The sequence below is a fragment of the Oncorhynchus masou genome, unplaced genomic scaffold (genome assembly GCF_036934945.1).
Source record: "Oncorhynchus masou masou isolate Uvic2021 unplaced genomic scaffold, UVic_Omas_1.1 unplaced_scaffold_1446, whole genome shotgun sequence".
NCBI lineage: Eukaryota > Metazoa > Chordata > Actinopteri > Salmoniformes > Salmonidae > Oncorhynchus > Oncorhynchus masou.
In genome coordinates this window covers 121,560-143,862 of record NW_027004433.1, presented here as the reverse complement: position 1 = coordinate 143,862, position 22,303 = coordinate 121,560, and the positions used below count along the sequence as shown (strand labels likewise).

Genomic DNA, 22,303 nt, shown 5'->3' with positions numbered 1-22,303 from the left:
CCTCACCAGTAGCAGCTGGCAGGCCTGCTAGGTATAGGGCCATGTCACTGAACCCCCTCACCAGTAGCAGCTGGCAGGCCTGCTAGGTATAGGGCCATGTCACTGAACCCCCCCACCAGTAGCAGCTGGCAGGCCTGCTAGGTATAGGACCATGTCACTGAACCCCATCACCAGTAGCAGCTGGCAGGCCTGCTAGGTATAGGGCCATGTCACTGAACCCCCTCACCAGTAGCAGCTGGCAGGCCTGCTAGGTATAGGGCCATGTCACTGAACCCCTCACCATGTCACTGCAGCTGGCAGGCCTGCTAGGTATAGGGCCATGTCACTGAACCCCATCACCAGTAGCAGCTGACAGGCCTGCTAGGTATAGGGCCATGTCACTGAACCCCTCACCAGTAGCAGCTGGCAGGCCTGTTAGGTATAGGGCCATGTCACTGAACCCCTCACCAGTAGCAGCTGGCAGGCCTGCTAGGTATAGGGCCATGTCACTGAACCCTCACCAGTAGCAGCTGGCAGGCCTGCTAGGTATAGGGCCATGTCACTGAACCATCACCAGTAGCAGCTGACAGGCCTGCTAGGTATAGGGCCATGTCACTGAACCCCTCACCAGTAGCAGCTGGCAGGCCTGCTAGGTATAGGGCCATGTCACTGAACCCCATCACCAGTAGCAGCTGACAGGCCTGCTAGGTATAGGGCCATGTCACTGAACCCCTCACCAGTAGCAGCTGGCAGGCCTGCTAGGTATAGGGCCATGTCACTGAACCCCTCACCAGTAGCAGCTGACAGGCCTGTTAGGTATAGGGCCATGTCACTGAACCCCTCACCAGTAGCAGCTGACAGGCCTGCTAGGTATAGGGCCATGTCACTGAACCCCATCACCAGTAGCAGCTGGCAGGCCTGCTAGGTATAGGGCCATGTCACTGAACCCCATCACCAGTAGCAGCTGGCAGGCCTGCTAGGTATAGGGCCATGTCACTGAACCCCTCACCAGTAGCAGCTGGCAGGCCTGTTAGGTATAGGGCCATGTCACTGAACCCCTCACCAGTAGCAGCTGGCAGGCCTGTTAGGTATAGGGCCATGTCACTGAACCCCAGCTCACCAGTATAGTCACTGAACCCCTCACCAGTAGCAGCTGGCAGGCCTGCTAGGTATAGGGCCATGTCACTGAACCCCATCACCAGTAGCAGCTGGCAGGCCTGCTAGGTATAGGGCCATGTCACTGAACCCCATCACCAGTAGCAGCTGGCAGGCCTGTTAGGTATAGGGCCATGTCACTGAACCCCATCACCAGTAGCAGCTGGCAGGCCTGCTAGGTATAGGGCCATGTCACTGAACCCCATCACCAGTAGCAGCTGGCAGGCCTGCTAGGTATAGGGCCATGTCACTGAACCCCATCACCAGTAGGCAGCTGACAGGCCTGTTAGGTATAGGGCCATGTCACTGAACCCCATCACCAGTAGCAGCTGGCAGGCTAGGTATAGGGCCATGTCACTGAACCCCCATCACCAGTAGCAGCTGGCAGGCCTGCTAGGTATAGGACCATGTCACTGAACCCCATCACCAGTAGCAGCTGGCAGGCCTGCTAGGTATAGGGCCATGTCACTGAACCCCATCACCAGTAGCAGCTGGCAGGCCTGCTAGGTATAGGGCCATGTCACTGAACCCCATCACCAGTAGCAGCTGGCAGGCCTGCTAGGTATAGGGCCATGTCACTGAACCCCATCACCAGTAGCAGCTGGCAGGCCTAGGTATAGGGCCATGTGAACCCCCACCATAGGGCTGGCATGTCACTGAACCCCATCACCAGTAGCAGCTGGCAGGCCTGCTAGGTATAGGGCCATGTCACTGAACCCCATCACCAGTAGCATCTGACAGGCCTGCTAGGTATAGGGCCATGTCACTGAACCCCCTCACCAGTAGCAGCTGGCAGGCCTGCTAGGTATAGGGCCATGTCACTGAACCCCATCACCAGTAGCAGCTGGCAGGCCTGCTAGGTATAGGGCCATGTCACTGAACCCCCTCACCAGTAGCAGCTGGCAGGCCTGCTAGGTATAGGGCCATGTCACTGGATCTGTTCATTTGCTCAATGACTCACTACGTGTGTTGCTGAGCGAATGGACATCTAAAAAATACTATATATCCTGACTTTATCTTGTTTTGTACTCTAATTGGTCGACAACCACCAGCTTCAACCAATAACCCCACCTGGATCTTCTCCTGCTCTGTAATTGGTCTACAACAGACGACCGCTGACCAATCATCTCCCTCCTTCACCATTTCCTGTTACTGCTGATTTCCTGTTCCTGGTATTATTACTCACCATGCTGCCCATATTTGGTATGTCTTGAAATCGATCCAGGGTTTGAAATTTCTGATTCAGTTCTTGGAACAGCTCCATGTGTCTTTTCCTGGTGTGCATGACTTTCTGCAATGGCAAGTGGTTCGTTTTGGTTTGGAAATCAAAGCCAATAATAGGATGGAGATTATAATGCAATGAATTATCCTCTCCAACCAGTGCACCTTTCTGAATAGCATTTAATCTGCCACTGGTATTACGGCAAGCCTGAGACATATTAAAGGGGCCAATGTCTTTTAAGGATTTTTTTGCATATAATGTAAGCCAGTTGAGTAATTACATTTATGACCAATTTTATTATCAAATCTACCTTTTGCATTTATGCAGAATAGTCAGATGACACAAATTTGATGGAGAAATGGAATAAACCCACAAAAGTGCTGTGAGACATGTATGTCTTGGGCTGTCAGCCAATGTCATATTTACCATAGAAAAAGTGCAGAAGTCAGGTGTGAAATGTGCATGTGATCTCATAAAGCAAAACAGTTTTCAAATCAACTCATAGCCAATGGATGTATGTCGGAGATGGAGGGGAACTACATGAGCAGGGAGATTTGCTGGCGGCCCTGTACGGGTTTAGATTGACAGCGTTGCTTTTACTTTAACTACGCCACACATCAATACATCTGTTATGTGTCAAAACCATGTTACTCCAATAAGCTTAAGTGCTACACAAGGTAGTAGTCAAATTAAAGGGTAGGGTAAACACAAATGCTCAGTGTAACAACAGTAGTAAATTAAAGGGTAGGGTAAACACAAATGCTCAGTGTAACAACAGTAGTAAATTAAAGGGTAGGGTAAACACAAATGCTCAGTGTAACAACAGTAGTAAATTAAAGGGTAGGGTAAACACAAATGCTCAGTGTAACAACAGTAGTAAATTAAAGGGTAGGGCAAACACAAATGCTCAGTGTAACAACAATAGTCAATTAAAGGGTAGGGCGAACACAAATGCTCAGTGCAACAAAAGCCTGAAGCATGCACTTGGCCAAACAGTAAGTTGACTTACTTCAAAGTCCAGATCTTGGTAGCGCGACTTTCTTCTCTGAAGACAAAAGAAACATATTGCGGATAATTAGACAGTCTGTTAACATGAGGGGTCATTAACTTCTGAATACTATAGAAATTATAATTATATTAATGAACACTAAATAAGATTCTAACCATGACAAAATAAGCCCATTTTATTTTACGGCAACAACGTGACGATCTTCTCACTTGAACACAGCTACACATTAATTCTGTATTTACCTCTGCCACAATTTCTCAGTGGAACATAACAACAAACAAAACCTTTATTTACTTAAACCAACACTTCAACAGTCTTCTCTTCTCCAGCCTACCTCTAAGGTTATCCAACACTTCAACAGTCTTCTCCACTCCAGCCTACCTCTAAGGTTATCCAACACTTCAACAGACTTCTCTTCTCCAGCCTACCTCTAAGGTTATCCACCACTTCAACAGTCTTCTCTTCTCCAGCCTACCTCTAAGGTTATCCAACACTTCAACAGTCTTCTCCACTCCAGCCTACCTCTAAGGTTATCCAACACTTCAACAGTCTTCTCTTCTCCAGCCTACCTCTAAGGTTATCCAACACTTCAACAGACTTCTCTTCTCCAGCCTACCTCTAAGGTTATCCAACACTTCAACAGTCTTCTCTTCTCCAGCCTACCTCTAAGGTTATCCAACACTTCAACAGTCTTCTCTTCTCCAGCCTACCTCTAAGGTTGTCCAACACTTCAACAGTCTTCTCTTCTCCAGCCTACCTCTAAGGTTATCCACCACTTCAACAGTCTTCTCTTCTCCAGCCTACCTCTAAGGTTATCCACCACTTCAACAGTCTTCTCTTCTCCAGCCTACCTCTAAGGTTATCCACCACTTCAACAGTCTTCTCTTCTCCAGCCTACCTCTAAGGTTATCCAACACTTTAACAGTCTTCTCTTCTCCAGCCTACCTCTAAGGTTATCCAACACTTCAACAGTCTTCTCTTCTCCAGCCTACCTCTAAGGTTGTCCACCACTTCAACAGTCTTCTCCACTCCAGCCTACCTCTAAGGTTATCCAACACTTCAACAGTCTTCTCCTCTCCAGCCTACCTCTAAGGTTGTCCACCACTTCAACAGTCTTCTCCACTCCAGCCTACCTCTAAGGTTATCCAACACTTCAACAGTCTTCTCCTCTCCAGCCTACCTCTAAGGTTATCCAACACTTCAACAGTCTTCTCCTCTCCAGCCTACCTCTAAGGTTATCCACCACTTCAACAGTCTTCTCCACTCCAGCCTACCTCTAAGGTTGTCCAACACTTCAACAGTCTTCTCTTCTCCAGCCTACCTCTAAGGTTATCCACCACTTCAACAGTCTTCTCTTCTCCAGCCTACCTCTAAGGTTATCCACCACTTCAACAGTCTTCTCCACTCCAGCCTACCTCTAAGGTTGTCCACCACTTCAACAGTCTTCTCTTCTCCAGCCTACCTCTAAGGTTATCCAACACTTCAACAGTCTTCTCTTCTCCAGCCTACCTCTAAGGTTATCCACCACTTCAACAGTCTTCTCTTCTCCAGCCTACCTCTAAGGTTATCCACCACTTCAACAGTCTTCTCCACTCCAGCCTACCTCTAAGGTTATCCACCACTTCAACAGTCTTCTCTTCTCCAGCCTACCTCTAAGGTCAAATCAACACTTCAACAGTCTTCTCTTCTCCAGCCTACCTCTAAGGTTATCCACCACTTCAACAGTCTTCTCTTCTCCAGCCTACCTCTAAGGTTATCCAACACTTCAACAGTCTTCTCTTCTCCAGCCTACCTCTAAGGTTATCCAACACTTCAACAGTCTTCTCTTCTCCAGCCTACCTCTAAGGTCAAATCAACACTTCAACAGTCTTCTCTTCTCCAGCCTAACTCTAAGTTCAAATCAACACTTCAACAGCCTTCTCCACTCCAGCCTACCTCTAAGGTTATTCAACACTTCAACAGTCTTCTCTTCTCCAGCCTACCTCTAAGGTTATCCAACACTTCAACAGTCTTCTCCACTCCAGCCTACCTCTAAGGTCAAATCAACACTTCAACAGTCTTCTCTTCTCCAGCCTACCTCTAAGGTTATCCAACACTTCAACAGTCTTCTCTTCTCCAGCCTACCTCTAAGGTTATCCACCACTTCAACAGTCTTCTCCACTCCAGCCTACCTCTAAGGTCAAATCAACACTTCAACAGTCTTCTCCTCTCCAGCCTACCTCTAAGGTCAAATCAACACTTCAACAGTCTTCTCCTCTCCAGCCTACCTCTAAGGTCAAATCAACACTTCAACAGTCTTCTCTTCTCCAGCCTACCTCTAAGGTTAAATCAACACTTCAACAGTATTCTCTTCTCCAGCCTACCTCTAAGGTTAAATCAACACTTCAACAGTATTCTCTTCTCCAGCCTACCTCTAAGGTTAAATCAACACTTCAACAGCCTTCTCCACTCCAGCCTACCTCTAAGGTTAAATCAACACTTCAACAGTCTTCTCCTCTCCAGCCTACCTCTAAGGTCAAATCAACACTTCAACAGTCTTCTCCACTCCAGCCTACCTCTAAGGTTATCCACCACTTTAACAGTCTTCTCTTCTCCAGCCTACCTCTAAGGTTATCCAACACTTCAACAGTCTTCTCTTCTCCAGCCTACCTCTAAGGTTATCCAACACTTCAACAGTCTTCTCCTCTCCAGCCTACCTCTAAGGTTATCCACCACTTCAACAGTCTTCTCTTCTACAGCCTACCTCTAAGGTTATCCACCACTTCAACAGTCTTCTCTTCTCCAGCCTACCTCTAAGGTTATCCAACACTTCAACAGTCTTCTCTTCTCCAGCCTACCTCTAAGGTTATCCAACACTTCAACAGTCTTCTCTTCTCCAGCCTACCTCTAAGGTTATCCACCACTTCAACAGTCTTCTCCACTCCAGCCTACCTCTAAGGTTATCCACCACTTCAACAGTCTTCTCCTCTCCAGCCTACCTCTAAGGTTATCCAACACTTCAACAGTCTTCTCTTCTCCAGCCTACCTCTAATGTTATCCAACACTTCAACAGTCTTCTCCTCTCCAGCCTACCTCTAAGGTTATCCAACACTTCAACAGCCTTCTCCACTCCAGCCTACCTCTAAGGTCAAATCAACACTTCAACAGCCTTCTCCACTCCAGCCTACCTCTAAGGTCAAATCAACACTTCAACAGTCTTCTCCACTCCAGCCTACCTCTAAGGTCAAATCAACACTTCAACAGTCTTCTCCACTCCAGCCTACCTCTAAGGTCAAATCAACACTTCAACAGTCTTCTCCACTCCAGCCTACCTCTAAGGTCAAATCAACACTTCAACAGTCTTCTCCACTCCAGCCTACCTCTAAGGTTATCCAACACTTCAACAGTCTTCTCCACTCCAGCCTACCTCTAAGGTCAAATCAACACTTCAACAGTCTTCTCCACTCCAGCCTACCTCTAAGGTTATCCAACACTTCAACAGTCTTCTCTTCTCCAGCCTACCTCTAAGGTTATCCAACACTTCAACAGTCTTCTCCACTCCAGCCTACCTCTAAGGTTATCCAACACTTCAACAGTCTTCTCTTCTCCAGCCTACCTCTAAGGTTATCCAACACTTCAACAGTCTTCTCCTCTCCAGCCTACTTCTAAGGTTATCCAACACTTCAACAGTCTTCTTCTCCAGCCTACCTCTAAGGTTATCCAACACTTCAACAGTCTTCTCTTCTCCAGCCTACCTCTAAGGTTATCCAACACTTCAACAGTCTTCTCCACTCCAGCCTACCTCTAAGGTTATCCACCACTTCAACAGTCTTCTCTTCTCCAGCCTACCTCTAAGGTTATCCAACACTTCAACAGTCTTCTCCACTCCAGCCTACCTCTAAGGTTATCCAACACTTCAACAGTCTTCTCCACTCCAGCCTACCTCTAAGGTTATCCAACACTTCAACAGTCTTCTCTTCTCCAGCCTACCTCTAAGGTTAAATCAACACTTCAACAGACTTCTCTTCTCCAGCCTACCTCTAAGGTTATCCACCACTTCAACAGTCTTCTCCACTCCAGCCTACCTCTAAGGTTATCCACCACTTCAACAGACTTCTCTTCTCCAGCCTACCTCTAAGGTTATCCAACACTTCAACAGTCTTCTCTTCTCCAGCCTACCTCTAAGGTTATCCAACACTTCAACAGTCTTCTCTTCTCCAGCCTACCTCTAAGGTTATCCAACACTTCAACAGTCTTCTCTTCTCCAGCCTACCTCTAAGGTTATCCAACACTTCAACAGTCTTCTCCACTCCAGCCTACCTCTAAGGTTATCCACCACTTCAACAGTCTTCTCCACTCCAGCCTACCTCTAAGGTTATCCAACACTTCAACAGTCTTCTCTTCTCCAGCCTACCTCTAAGGTTATCCAACACTTCAACAGTCTTCTCTTCTCCAGCCTACCTCTAAGGTTATCCACCACTTCAACAGTCTTCTCCACTCCAGCCTACCTCTAAGGTTATCCACCACTTCAACAGTCTTCTCCACTCCAGCCTACCTCTAAGGATATCCAACACTTCAACAGTATTCTCCACTCCAGCCTACCTCTAAGGTTAAATCAACACTCCGGAACCAATACACGCAGTCAGTCAGGAAAGCTAAGGCCAGCTTCTTCAGGCAGAAGTTTGCATCCTGTAGCTCCAACTCCAAAAAGTTCTGGGACACTGTGAAGTCCATGGAGAACAAGAGCACCTCCTCCCAGCTGCCCACTGCACTGAGGCTAGGGAACACGGTCACCACCGACAAATCCATGATTATTAAAAACTTCAACAAGCATTTCTCAACGGCTGGCCATGCCTTCCGCCTGGCTACTCCAACCTCAACCAACAGCTCCGGCCCCCGCAGCTCCTCGCCCAAGCCTCTCCAGGTTCTCCTTACCCAAATCGAGATAGCAGATGTTCTGAAAGAGCTGCAAAACCTGGACCCGTATAAATCAGCTGGGCTTGACAATCTGGACCCTCTATTTCTGAAACTATCCGCCGCCATTGTCGCAACCCCTATTACCAGCCTGTTCAACCTCTCTTTCATATCGTCTGAGATCCCCAAGGATTGGAAAGCTGCCGCAGTCATCCCCCTCTTCAAAGGGGGAGACACCCTGGACCCAAACTGTTACAGACCTATATCCATTCTGCCTTGCCTATCTAAGGTCTTCGAAAGCCAAGTCAACAAACAGGTCACTGACCATCTCGAATCCCACCGTACCTTCTCCGCTATGCAATCTGGTTTCCGAGCCGGTCACGGGTGCACCTCAGCCACACTCAAGGTACTAAACGACATCATAACCGCCATCGATAAAAGACAGTACTGTGCAGCCGTCTTCATCGACCTTGCCAAGGCTTTTGACTCTGTCAATCACTATATTCTCATCGGCAGACTCAGTAGCCTCGGTTTTTCGGATGACTGCCTTGCCTGGTTCACCAATTACTTTGCAGACAGAGTTCAGTGTGTCAAATCGGAGGGCATGCTGTCCGTTCCTCTGGCAGTCTCTATTGGGGTGCCACAGGGTTCAATTCTCGGGCCGACTCTTTTCTCTGTATATATCAATGATGTTGCTCTTGCTGCGGGCGATTCCCTGATTCACCTCTACGCAGACGACACCATTCTATATACCTTCGGCCTGTCATTGGACACTGTGCTATCTAACCTCCAAACGAGCTTCAATGCCATACAACACTCCTTCCGTGGCCTCCAACTGCTCTTAAACGCTAGTAAAACCAAATGCATGCTTTTCAACCGATCGCTGCCTGCACCCGCATGCCCGACGAGCATCACCACACTGGATGGTTCCGACCTTGAATATGTGGACACCTATAAGTACCTAGGTGTCTGGCTAGACTGCAAACTCTCCTTCCAGACCCATATCAAACATCTCCAATCGAAAATCAAATCAATAGTCGGCTTTCTATTCCGTAACAAAGCCTCCTTCACTCACGCTGCCAAGCTTACCCTAGTAAAACTGACTATCCTACCGATCCTCGACTTCGGCGATGTCATCTACAAAATTGCTTCCAACACTCTTCTCAGCAAACTGGATGCAGTTTATCACAGTGCCATCCGCTTTGTCACTAAAGCACCTTATACTACCCACCACTGCAACTTGTATGCTCTAGTCGGCTGGCCCTCGCTACATATTCGTCGCAAGACCCACTGGCTCCAGGTCGTCTACAAGGCCATGCTAGGTAAAGCTCCGCCTTATCTCAGTTCACTGGTCACGATGGCAACACCCATCCATAGCACGCGCTCCAGCAGGTGTATCTCACTGATCATCCCTAAAGCCAACACCTCATTCGGCCGCCTTTCGTTCCAGTACTCTGCTGCCTGTGACTGGAACGAATTGCAAAAATCGCTGAAGTTGGAGACCTTTATCTCCCTCACCAACTTCAAACATCAGCTATCTGAGCAGCTAACCGATCGCTGCAGCTGTACATAATCTATTGGTAAATAGCCCACCCATTTTCACCTACCTCATCCCCACAGTTTTTATTTATTTACTTTTCTGCTCTTTTGCACACCAATATCTCTACCTGTACATGATCATTTATCAATCCAGTGTTAATCTGCAATATTGTAATTATTCGCCTACCTCCTCATGCCTTTTGCACACATTGTATATAGACTCCCCTTTTTTTCTACTGTGTTATTGACTTGTTAATTGTTTACTCCATGTGTAACTCTGTGTTGTCTGTTCACACTGCTATGCTTTATCTTGGCCAGGTCGCAGTTGTAAATGAGAACTTGTTCTCAACTAGCCTACCTGGTTAAATAAAGGTAAAATAAAATAAAAAAAATAAAAAAACAGTCTTCTCCACTCCAGCCTACCTCTAAGGTTATCCAACACTTCAACAGACTTCTCTTCTCCAGCCTACCTCTAAGGTTATCCAACACTTCAACAGTCTTCTCTTCTCCAGCCTACCTCTAAGGTTGTCCACCACTTCAACAGTCTTCTCTTCTCCAGCCTACCTCTAAGGTTATCCAACACTTTAACAGTCTTCTCTTCTCCAGCCTACCTCTAAGGTTATCCACCACTTCAACAGTCTTCTCCACTCCAGCCTACCTCTAAGGTTATCCACCACTTCAACAGTCTTCTCTTCTCCAGCCTACCTCTAAGGTTATCCAACACTTTAACAGTCTTCTCTTCTCCAGCCTACCTCTAAGGTTATCCACCACTTCAACAGTCTTCTCCACTCCAGCCTACCTCTAAGGTTATCCACCACTTCAACAGTCTTCTCTTCTCCAGCCTACCTCTAAGGTTATCCAACACTTCAACAGTCTTCTCCACTCCAGCCTACCTCTAAGGTTATCCACCACTTCAACAGTCTTCTCTTCTCCAGCCTACCTCTAAGGTTATCCACCACTTCAACAGTCTTCTCCACTCCAGCCTACCTCTAAGGTTATCCAACACTTCAACAGTCTTCTCTTCTCCAGCCTACCTCTAAGGTTATCCACCATTTCAACAGTCTTCTCTTCTCCAGCCTACCTCTAAGGTTATCCACCACTTCAACAGTCTTCTCCACTCCAGCCTACCTCTAAGGTTATCCAACACTTCAACAGTCTTCTCTTCTCCAGCCTACCTCTAAGGTTATCCACCACTTCAACAGTCTTCTCTTCTCCAGCCTACCTCTAAGGTTATCCACCACTTCAACAGTCTTCTCTTCTCCAGCCTACCTCTAAGGTTATCCACCACTTCAACAGTCTTCTCCACTCCAGCCTACCTCTAAGGTTATCCACCACTTCAACAGTCTTCTCTTCTCCAGCCTACCTCTAAGGTCAAACCAGCACTTCAACAGTCTTCTCTTCTCCAGCCTACCTCTAAGGTTATCCAGCACTTCAACAGTCTTCTCTTCTCCAGCCTACCTCTAAGGTTATCCAACACTTCAGCAGTCTTCTCCACTCCAGCCTACCTCTAAGATTATCAAACACTTCAACAGTCTTCTCCACGCCAGCCTACCTCTAAGGAGCTCATGGATATGGTGGATCCCGTCTCGCTCCTCGACAGCCCTCCAGTCTCTTCCATCTCAGCCAGGAAGTTCTTGACAGCGGTTCGGGGTTCAAAGGGCAGGTTCTGCTGCATGTGTTCCTGTCCTCCTCCTGACCCATACTGCTGCTGTAGGTTCTGATCCATGTTCACCCCCATGTTCATGTGCTCCATGACCCCAATCCCACCCATCCCCGTCGGGCTCATGCTGAAGTCCGGTGCCATCTTGTAGTGTTGCATCATCCTATCATGGGGCAGCGTATCTCCCATGCCCAGGCCCATGTTCATCTTGGTGGAGCTATCGTCCTTCAGGAGAGTGGGAAGTGTGTTACAGTTCCCAGATCCTGCTGCCGCCGCCGAAGCTCGTGGCATCACAATGTAGTCTGTCTCCATCATCTGGCCTTGGGGTGAATGTCCGCCCATACCGCCCATACCGCCCATGCTGCCCATGTCGTGGCCACTGCCCATCCCGCCATGCCCGTGCCCGCCCATATCCTGGTCGGACTGACGGAGAGCATCATCGGTGCACAGGTAGACGGTGCGGCGCATGTCGGACACGCTGTCGCCCAGGCAGCCCTCACCCATGTCCCCCATGGGGCCCATGTGCATGCCGGGCTGCTGGATCATCACCTTGGAGATGATGTTGCCGGGTAAGGTGGAGTAGTTGAGCCCCTCGGGACCCTTCTCATCCTCCTCGTCATTCAGAGAGATGCGGGATAGGGTGCCGGTGATGGTCGCCGCGCGACAAGAGCCCATGTCTTTGTGGAGAGCTGTGGAGAGGAGAGAAAGGGGAGTTAGTGGGGAATGAATACACCATACTGACAGACAGGGTGGTTAGTGGAATGCAGGCACCATACTGACAGACTTGGGAGTTAGTGGGGAATGAATGCACCATACTGACTGACATGGGAGTTAGTGGGGAATGAATGCACCATACTGACTGACATGGGAGTTAGTGGGGAATGGATACACCATACTGACAGACAGGGTGGTTAGTGGAATGCAGGCACCATACTGACAGACAGGGTGGTTAGTGGAATGCAGGCACCATACTGACAGACTTGGGAGTTAGTGGAATGAATGGACCATACTGACTGACAGGGGAGTTAGTGGAATGAATGCACCATACTGACTGACAGGGGAGTTAGTGGAATGAATGCACCATACTGACTGACATGGTGGTTAGTGGGGAATGAATGGACCATACTGACAGACAGGGTGGTTAGTGGAGAATGAATGCACCATACTGACAGACAGGGGAGTTAGTGGGGAATGAATGCACAATACTGACTGACAGGGGAGTTAGTGGAATGAATGCACCATACTGACTGACATGGTGGTTAGTGGGGAATGAATGCACCATACTGACAGACAGGGGAGTTAGTGGGGAATGAATGCACCATACTGACAGACAGGGGAGTTAGTGGGGAATGAATGCACCATACTGACAGACATGGGAGTTAGTGGGGAATGAATGGACCATACTGACTGACAGGGGAGTTAGTGGAATGAATGCACCATACTGACTGACATGGTGGTTAGTGGGGAATGAATGGACCATACTGACAGACAGGGTGGTTAGTGGGGAATGAATGCACCATACTGACAGACAGGGGAGTTAGTGGGGAATGAATGCACCATACTGACTGACAGGGGAGTTAGTGGAATGAATGTACCATACTGACTGACATGGTGGTTAGTGGGGAATGAATGCACCATACTGACTGACATGGGAGTTAGTTGGGAATGAATGCACCATACTGACAGACATGGGAGTTAGTGGGGAATGAATGCACCATACTGACTGACAGGGGAGTTAGTGGAATGAATGCACCATACTGACTGACATGGTGGTTAGTGGGGAATGAATGGACCATACTGACAGACAGGGTGGTTAGTGGGGAATGAATGCACCATACTGACAGACAGGGGAGTTAGTGGGGAATGAATGCACCATACTGACTGACAGGGGAGTTAGTGGAATGAATGTACCATACTGACTGACATGGTGGTTAGTGGGGAATGAATGCACCATACTGACTGACATGGGAGTTAGTTGGGAATGAATGCACCATACTGACAGACATGGGAGTTAGTGGGGAATGAATGCACCATACTGACTGACAGGGGAGTTAGTGGGGAATGAATGGACCATACTGACTGACAGGGGAGTTAGTGGGGAATGAATACACCATACTGACTGACAGAGGAGTTAGTGGGGAATGAATGCACCATACTGACTGACAGGGGAGTTAGTGGAATGAATGCACCATACTGACAGACATGGGAGTTAGTGGGGAATGAATGGACCATACTGACAGACATGGGAGTTAGTGGGGAATGAATGGACCATACTGACAGACAGGGGAGTTAGTGGGGAATGAATGGACCATACTGACAGACAGGGGAGTTAGTGGGGAATGAATGGACCATACTGACAGACATGGGAGTTAGTGGGGAATGAATGGACCATACTGACAGACAGGGGAGTTAGTGGGGAATGAATGGACCATACTGACAGACAGGGGAGTTAGTGGGGAATGAATGAACCATACTGACAGACAGGGGAGTTAGTGGAATGAATGCACCATACTGACAGACAGGGGAGTTAGTGGAATGAATGCACCATACTGACAGACATGGTGGTTAGTGGAATGAATGCACCATACTGACAGACATGGTGGTTAGTGGAATGAATGGACCATACTGACAGACATGGGAGTTAGTGGGGAATGAATGGACCATACTGACAGACAGGGGAGTTAGTGGAATGAATGCACCATACTGACAGACAGGGGAGTTAGTGGGGGGAATGAATGGACCATACTGACAGACATGGGAGTTAGTGGAATGAATGGACCATACTGACAGACAGGGGAGTTAGTGGAATGAATGGACCATACTGACAGACAGGGGAGTTAGTGGAATGAATGGACCATACTGACAGACAGGGGAGTTAGTGGAATGAATGGACCATACTGACAGACAGGGGAGTTAGTGGAATGAATGGACCATACTGACAGACAGGGGAGTTAGTGGAATGAATGGACCATACTGACAGACAGGGGAGTTAGTGGAATGAATGGACCATACTGACAGACAGGGGAGTTAGTGGGGAATGAATGGACCATACTGAGAACTAATCTGTCAGTCTGTTCTGTATGATCTGTTTATTTCATATTGTATGCTTATTTTAAATCATTCTGATTTCAAACCATTGTTGCATTTCCTTTTGATGAATATATGTAAAAATGTAAATAATGCCAGGACACTTCGCACAAATTGAAACAATGAACCGGATGTGCCCATTTTACAGTGTAATGACTATTTCCTCATACAGTTGGGAAGAAACCGACAAAACTTGACTACCAATCTCTTCAAATAGGACGCAGGGACACTACTTCAAAAGAGCCACTATAGAGGATTAGATGTTCCTGATATAACTAAGCACAGAGCCGACAAGCCTCCGAGGAGGACTTTCCTCAAATTCGCCCTGAAATCCCGGATACCTAAGACACCTTTTTATCTTATTACGGTTTGGTTCACCTTGGAAAACCCCCAAAACCCCAGACACATAACCAGGAGAGGCTAGCTTTTTGTTCAAAAGCTCCCTTGTCAGAAGTCAGAAATACCCTCTGTTTGGGGACAGAACATCCTGTACTGCTGTTCTCTGTGCATCTCTCCACCACTGCAGAGCTGATGTCTGCATCCCAAATGGTAGCATATTCACTACATAATGCACTACTTTTGGTGAGAGCTGGTCCCTATTGGTCCTGGTCGAAAGTAGTGCACTAGGAAGGGTGCCATTTGGAATGCATTTGCGGCCATTTTAATCTTGGCCTTCTGAATCCTCCACAGGGGAATTGCCTGTTCGAAAACCAACAGGCTGCAAGGAGAACACAAGGTCAGCAGTGTGTGTGTGTGTGTGTGTGTGTGTGTGTGTGTGTGTGTGTGTGTGTGTGTGTGTGTGTGTGTGTGCGTGTGTGCGTGTGTGCGTGCGTGCGTGCGTGTGTGCGTGCGTGCGTGTGTGCGTGCGTGCGTGCGTGTGTGCGTGCGTGCGTGTGTGCGTGCGTGCGTGTGTGCGTGTGTGCGTGCGTGCGTGTGTCCAGCCCAGAGCAGAGCAGCACGGCCAGAAACAGAAAACATAACACTTCCCTTTTTGTTTTCAGCCTGAATCACCACAGAGTGGAGCAGGGAGATAAACAGTGGTGCAGAGAGAGAGAGGAAGGAGGGGTAGGGGGTGGGGGTAGAGGGTAGGGGGTAGGGGTAGAATGTAGGGGGTAGGGGGTAGTGGTAGAGGGTAGGGGGTAGGGGTAGGAGGTAGAGGGTAGGGTAGAGGGTAGAGGGTAGGGGGTAGCGGTAGGGGGAGGGGTAGAGGGTAAGGGTAGAGGGTAGGGGGTAGGGGTAGGGGGTGGGTAGTTGTAGAGGGTAGGGGGTAGGGGTAGAGGGTAGGGGGTAGGGGTAGGGGGTAGGGGGTAGGGGTAGAGGGTAGGGGTAGAGGGTAGTGGGTAGGGGTAGGGGGAGGGGGTGAGGTAGAGGGTAGGGGTAGAGGGTAGGGGGTAGGGGGTGGGGGTAGGGGTAGGGGGTGGGGTAGAGGGTAGGGGGTAGGGGGTCGAGGGTAGGGGTAGGGGTGGGGGTAGGGGGTAGGGGTAGAGGGAGGGCGTGGGGTAGAGTGTAGGGGGTAGGGGGTAGAGGGTAGGGGTAGGGGGTAGGGGGTAGAGGGTAGGGTTAGGGGGTAGTGGTGGGGGTAGGGGGTAGAGGGTAGTGGTGGGGGTAGGGGGTAGGGGGTAGAGGGTAGGGGGTAGGGGTAGAGGGTGATGGAGGTGGAGGTCGTATGACTGCATGGCCAGAGGGATGGGCAGGCAGGCGTGGGATTATTCCTGGTATATATTCTTTGCACAGTTATTATTGTTTCCTGGTATGTATTCCTGGTGTTATTCCAGATAGATAACAGAATTTGGATTTGACTTTTTATTCATTACTTTTATCCTAAACACTAGAACTGCTAAAGCAGTCATTTTATATTACTCTGCCACGTGTTAAGTCTTTAAGTCTTAATATCAACAACAGAACTGGAATTATAACCAGTTTTAAGAAGGCATGTCATATTTTGGAAAGGTTTTCCCCTGTTGCCCCTCCTTCTCCCAACAGTAGGGCCTGCTCCACTCCTTCTCCCAACAGTAGGGCCTGCTCCACTCCTTCTCCCAACAGTAGGGCCTGCTCCACTCCTTCTCCCAACAGTAGGGCCTGCTCCACTCCTTCTCCCAACAGTAGGGCCTGTTGCCCCTCCTTCTCCCAACAGTAGGGCCTGTTGCCCCTCCTTCTCCCAACAGTAGGGCCTGTTGCCCCTCCTTCTCCCAACAGTAAGGCCGGCTCCACTCCTTCTCCCAACAGTAGGGCCTGTTGCCCCTCCTTCTCCCAACCGTAGGGCCTGCTCCACTCCTTCTCCCAACAGTAGGGCCTCCTCCACTCCTTCTCCCAACAGTAGGTCCTGTTGCCCCTCCTTCTCCCAACAGTAGGGCCTGCTCCACTCCTTCTCCCAACAGTAGGGCCTGCTCCACTCCTTCTCCCAACAGTAGGGCCTGCTCCACTCCTTCTCCCAACAGTAGGGCCTGCTCCACTCCACTGCCCAGCTGATAATCACTCCACATTTGCCTGAAAACTGAACCTAAACTATACCAAAACTAATTTCACACATATAACAACAAATTAAATAAATTAAGTAAAGTATGGGGGAGTTGATGAGTGAGGGGAAGTGAACAATGAATAATTATGTAATCACCAATTGTGAATGAAGAACAGGGCGGGCCATTCTATTGTAATGATCTATTCTAATTATAGGCCTAATCTGAAAATGGTATGTTCCCTCTATCAGTTCACCAAATTAAAGCAGTCTTATCAGTCTACTCTGGACGACTTAGAGTAGGCTACACAGGGAGAGCATGCGTAATTAGAGTAGGCTACACAGGGAGAGCATGCGTAATTAGAGTAGGCTACACAGGGAGAGCATGCGTAATTAGAGTAGGCTACACAGGGAGAGCATGCGTAATTAGAGTAGGCTACACAGGGAGAGCATGCGTAATTAGAGTAGGCTACACAGGGAGAGCATGCGTAATTAGAGTAGGCTACACAGGGAGAGCATGCGTAATTAGAGTAGGCTACACAGGGAGAGCATGCGTAATTAGAGTAGGCTACACAGGGAGAGCATGCGTAATTAGAGTAGGCTACACAGGGAGAGCATGCGTAATTAGAGTAGGCTACACAGGGAGAGCATGCGTAATTAGAGTAGGCTACTCAGGGAGAGCATGCGTAATTAGAGTAGGCTACACAGGGAGAGCATGCGTAATTAGAGTAGGCTACACAGGGAGAGCATGCGTAATTAGAGTAGGCTACACAGGGAGAGCATGTGTAATTAGAGTAGGCTACACAGGGAGAGCATGTGTAATTAGAGTAGGCTACACAGGGAGATCATGCGTAATTAGAGTAGGCTACACAGGGAGAGCATGTGTAATTAGAGTAGGCTACACAGGGAGAGCATGCGTAATTAGAGTAGGCTACACAGGGAGAGCATGCGTAATTAGAGTAGGCTACACAGGGAGAGCATGCGTAATTAGAGTAGGCTACACAGGGAGAGCATGTGTAATTAGAGTAGGCTACACAGGGAGAGCATGCGTAATTAGAGTAGGCTACACAGGGAGCGCATGTGCAATTAGAGTAGGCTACACAGGGAGAGCATGCGTAATTAGAGTAGGCTACACAGGGAGAGCATGCGTAATTAGAGTAGGCTACACAGGGAGAGCATGCGTAATTAGAGTAGGCTACACAGGGAGAGCATGCGTAATTAGAGTAGGCTACACAGGGAGAGCATGCGTAATTAGAGTAGGCTACACAGGGAGAGCATGCGTAATTAGAGCAGGCTACACAGGGAGAGCATGCGTAATTAGAGTAGGCTACACAGGGAGAGCATGCGTAATTAGAGCAGGCTACACAGGGAGAGCATGCGTAATTAGAGTAGGCTACACAGGGAGAGCATGCGTAATTAGAGCAGGCTACACAGGGAGAGCATGCGTAATTAGAGTAGGCTACACAGGGAGAGCATGCGTAATTAGAGCAGGCTACACAGGGAGAGCATGCGTAATTAGAGTAGGCTACATAGGGAGAGCATGCGTAATTAGAGCAGGCTACACAGGGAGAGCATGCATAATTAGAGTAGGCTACACAGGGAGAGCATGCGTAATTAGAGTAGGCTACACAAGGAGAGCATGTGTACTTAGAGTAGGCTACACAGGGAGAGCATGCGTAATTAGAGTAGGCTACACAGGGAGAGCATGCGTAATTAGAGCAGGCTACACAGGGAGAGCATGTGTAATTAGAGTAGGCTACACAGGGAGAGCATGCGTAATTAGAGCAGGCTACACAGGGAGAGCATGCGTAATTATACACTACGGTTCAAAAGTTTGGGGTCACTTAGAAATGTCCTTGTTCTTGAAAGAAAAGCAATTTTTTTGAGGACAAGTACATTAGTGTCTAGTTTGAGAAACAGACGCCTCACAAGTCCTCAACTGGCAGCCTCATTAAATAGTACAACAATAGACTGACGAGTTTCAGAAGAAAAGTATTTGTTTCTGGCCATTTTGAGCCTGTAATCGAACCCACAAATGCTGATGCTCCAGATACTCAACTAGTCTAAAGAAGACCAGTTTTATTGATTCTTTAATCAGGACAACAGTTTTCAGCTGTGCTAACATACATGCAAAAGGGTTTTCTAATAATCAATTAGCCTTTTAAAAGGATAAACTTGGATTAGCTAACATAACGTGCCATTGAAACACAGGACTGATGGTTGCTGATAATGGGCCTCTGTATGCCTATGTAGATATTCTATTAAAAATCAGCTGTTTCCAGCTACAATAGTCATTTACAACAATAACAATGTCTACACTGTATTTCTGATCAATATGATGTTATTTTAATGGACAAAAAAATAGCTTTTCTTTCAAAAACAATGACATTTCTAAGTGACCCCAAACTTTTGAACGGTAGTGTAAATGCTGAATGGCTTTCAATATCTGGGAAAATATCCACATCGGGCAGCAGGCGCAAGTGTCAGAGAATGTGGTGATGAGGCTTGTGGAACCTTCGGGGCGGCAGGTAGCCTAGTGGTTAGAGCATTAGGCCAGGAACCAAAAAGTTGCTACATCAAATCCTCGAGCTGACAAGGTAAAACTCTGTCATTCTGCTCCTGAGCAAGGCAGTTAATCCACTGTTCCTAGGCTGTAGTTGTAAATAAAAAGAAATTCTTAACTGACTTGCCTAGTCAATTAGATGTTAAAAAATAAACCCTAGGTTGGCAAGGGGAGCAATGTCACCATGGAAAATGTCTTCACTTCACTGTCATTGGTGAACTACAAGCTTGAAAAGAAAACAAGTCTGGCCGGCACCATGAACAAAGTGAGTCAAGAGCTCCCTATATAAGGCACTGGCACAGCCGTGGTGTTGTGGTACAATGGTGTGGAAGAATGACAAGACAAATGGACGCAATAAAGAGAAATCCAGAGACTATTACCAACTACAACCAAACAAAGGCATGTCAAAGTGTGTCAAGCAAGTGAAAGGTACTCAAATTGTGTTTATTGTCAGGACAAGGAATAACAGCTAAATTAAATCCAACTGATGCCGTTGCGTGAAGATGTACACAAGAACGAGCTGACAATAATTTGATTATTTTTTAAAACTTATATTCATTATAATGCCTTTACTGCTTTTGTGCCGAATTTCACGATTTATCAAGGCCTTAAAATGATGTTGAGGCTACTGATGTTTTCATCAAGGCCTTAAAATGATGTTGAGGCTACTGATGTTTTCATCAAGGCCTTAAAATGATGTTGAGGCTACTGATGTTTTCATCAAGGCTTTAAAATGATGTTGAGGCTACTGATGTTTTCATCAAGGCCTTAAAATGATGTTGAGGCTACTGATGTTTTCATCAAGGCCTTAAAATGATGTTGAGGCTACTGATGTTTTCATCAAGGCCTTAAAATGATGTTGAGGCTACTGATGTTTTCATCAAGGCCTTAAAATGATGTTGAGGCTACTGATGTTTTCATCAAGGCTTTAAAATGATGTTGAGGCTACTGATGTTTTCATCAAGGCCTTAAAATGATGTTGAGGCTACTGATGTTTTCATCAAGGCCTTAAAATGATGTTGAGGCTACTGATGTTTTCATCAAGGCTTTAAAATGATGTTGAGGCTACTGATGTTTTCATCAAGGCTTTAAAATGATGTTGAGGCTACTGATGTTTTCATCAAGGCCTTATGATGATGTTGAGGCTACTGATGTTTTCATCAAGGCTTTAAAATGATGTTGAGGCTACTGATGTTTTCATCAAGGCCTTAAAATGATGTTGAGGCTACTGATGTTTTCATCAAGGCTTTAAAATGATGTTGAGGCTACTGATGTTTCATCAAGGCTTTAAAATGATGTTGAGGCTACTGATGTTTTCATCAAGGCCTTAAAATGATGTTGAGGCTACTGATGTTTTCATCAAGGCTTTAAATTGATGAGGCTACTGATGTTTTCATCAAGGCTTTAAAATGATGTTGAGGCTACTGATGTTTTCATCAAGGCTTTAAATTGATGAGGCTACTGATGTTTTCATCAAGGCTTTAAATTGATGAGGCTACTGATGTTTTCATCAAGGCTTTAAAATGATGAGGCTACTGATGTTTTCATCAAGGCTTTAAAATGATGTTGAGGCTACTGATGTTTTCATCAAGGCCTTATGATGATGTTGAGGCTACTGATGTTTTCATCAAGGCTTTAAATTGATGAGGCTACTGATGTTTTCATCAAGGCTTTAAATTGATGAGGCTGTTATCATGTTCAAATGAAATATTCATTCTGTTTCACAGTTGTTACAAAGGTACTCCACAAATAGAATTGATTGAACAATTAAATATATATATATATATTTTACATTTAGCCTACAGTAACTTCAACTAATGAAAACGCCATTGTGTTATTTCAAATAGAAAACACAAATTGTATTCTAATGTTACCCAAATGTTTATTTTTGTGATATCATATATCAGCTATATTAATTACACTGTTGGAATGTTGCAGTCAGGCCTTCTGAGTGGCACAGTGGTCTAAGGCACAACATCACAGTGCTAGCTGTGCCACCAGAGATTCTGGGTTCGAGTCCAGGCTCTGTCACAGCTGACTGTCAGTTAGCCTTAATTCTCTCACAGCATCCAGCCTGTTTGACACAAAGCTATTTTCCACATTTTAGACCACTTTTTTTTCTCAGGCCTCCATTGATTTAGTCACCCAAATCTTCACCATCCTACAAGGGTAAAAACTCCAATCAATTTTGAACAGATTATGATAGAGACCTGGGGTTAGAAACATTGGTTTTGTTAGAGGAGTATTTACACAATGAACATTTACCTATTGGTCAAAATATGTGTTTGTGATTGGACACCTTACACACTCTTAAAAACACAATACGTTAAACATGAGTCATCAACAAAACCAATGAAACCAGGGCTACAGTGCAATGCTTTCCCATCGGCCATTTTGTTAATGAACAACAAGTACAAAGGGATGTTTAAAATGATAAGCGCTGTCATTATTATTCAAATTCACGACTCTCCCACTCTATCTTACCCTTCTCTTTGAAATCAAACAATGCTTTTCATCCCACACAGAAAGCTAGCCGGCTTTCTGACGCCTAACAAATTCTCTTTTTTCACTGAAGCCTCCCCTTATCACTCCTCCTCTGTGTCCCAAATGGCACCCCTATTCCCTTTATAGTGTGACCTGTGACTAGGGCCCATGGGTAAAGTAGTGAACTATATAGGGAATAGGGTTCCATTTGGGATGCCAGCCTGTTCTCACATCAAATGGGTCTGTTTTGATAATTA

General features: G+C 46.9%; 1 pseudogene; it reads right to left on the bottom strand.

Annotated features, from left to right (window-relative positions):
* LOC135530873 (adhesion G protein-coupled receptor B3-like) overlaps nt 1–22,303 on the bottom strand; it is a 97,488-nt pseudogene that overhangs the window by 5,674 nt on the left and 69,511 nt on the right.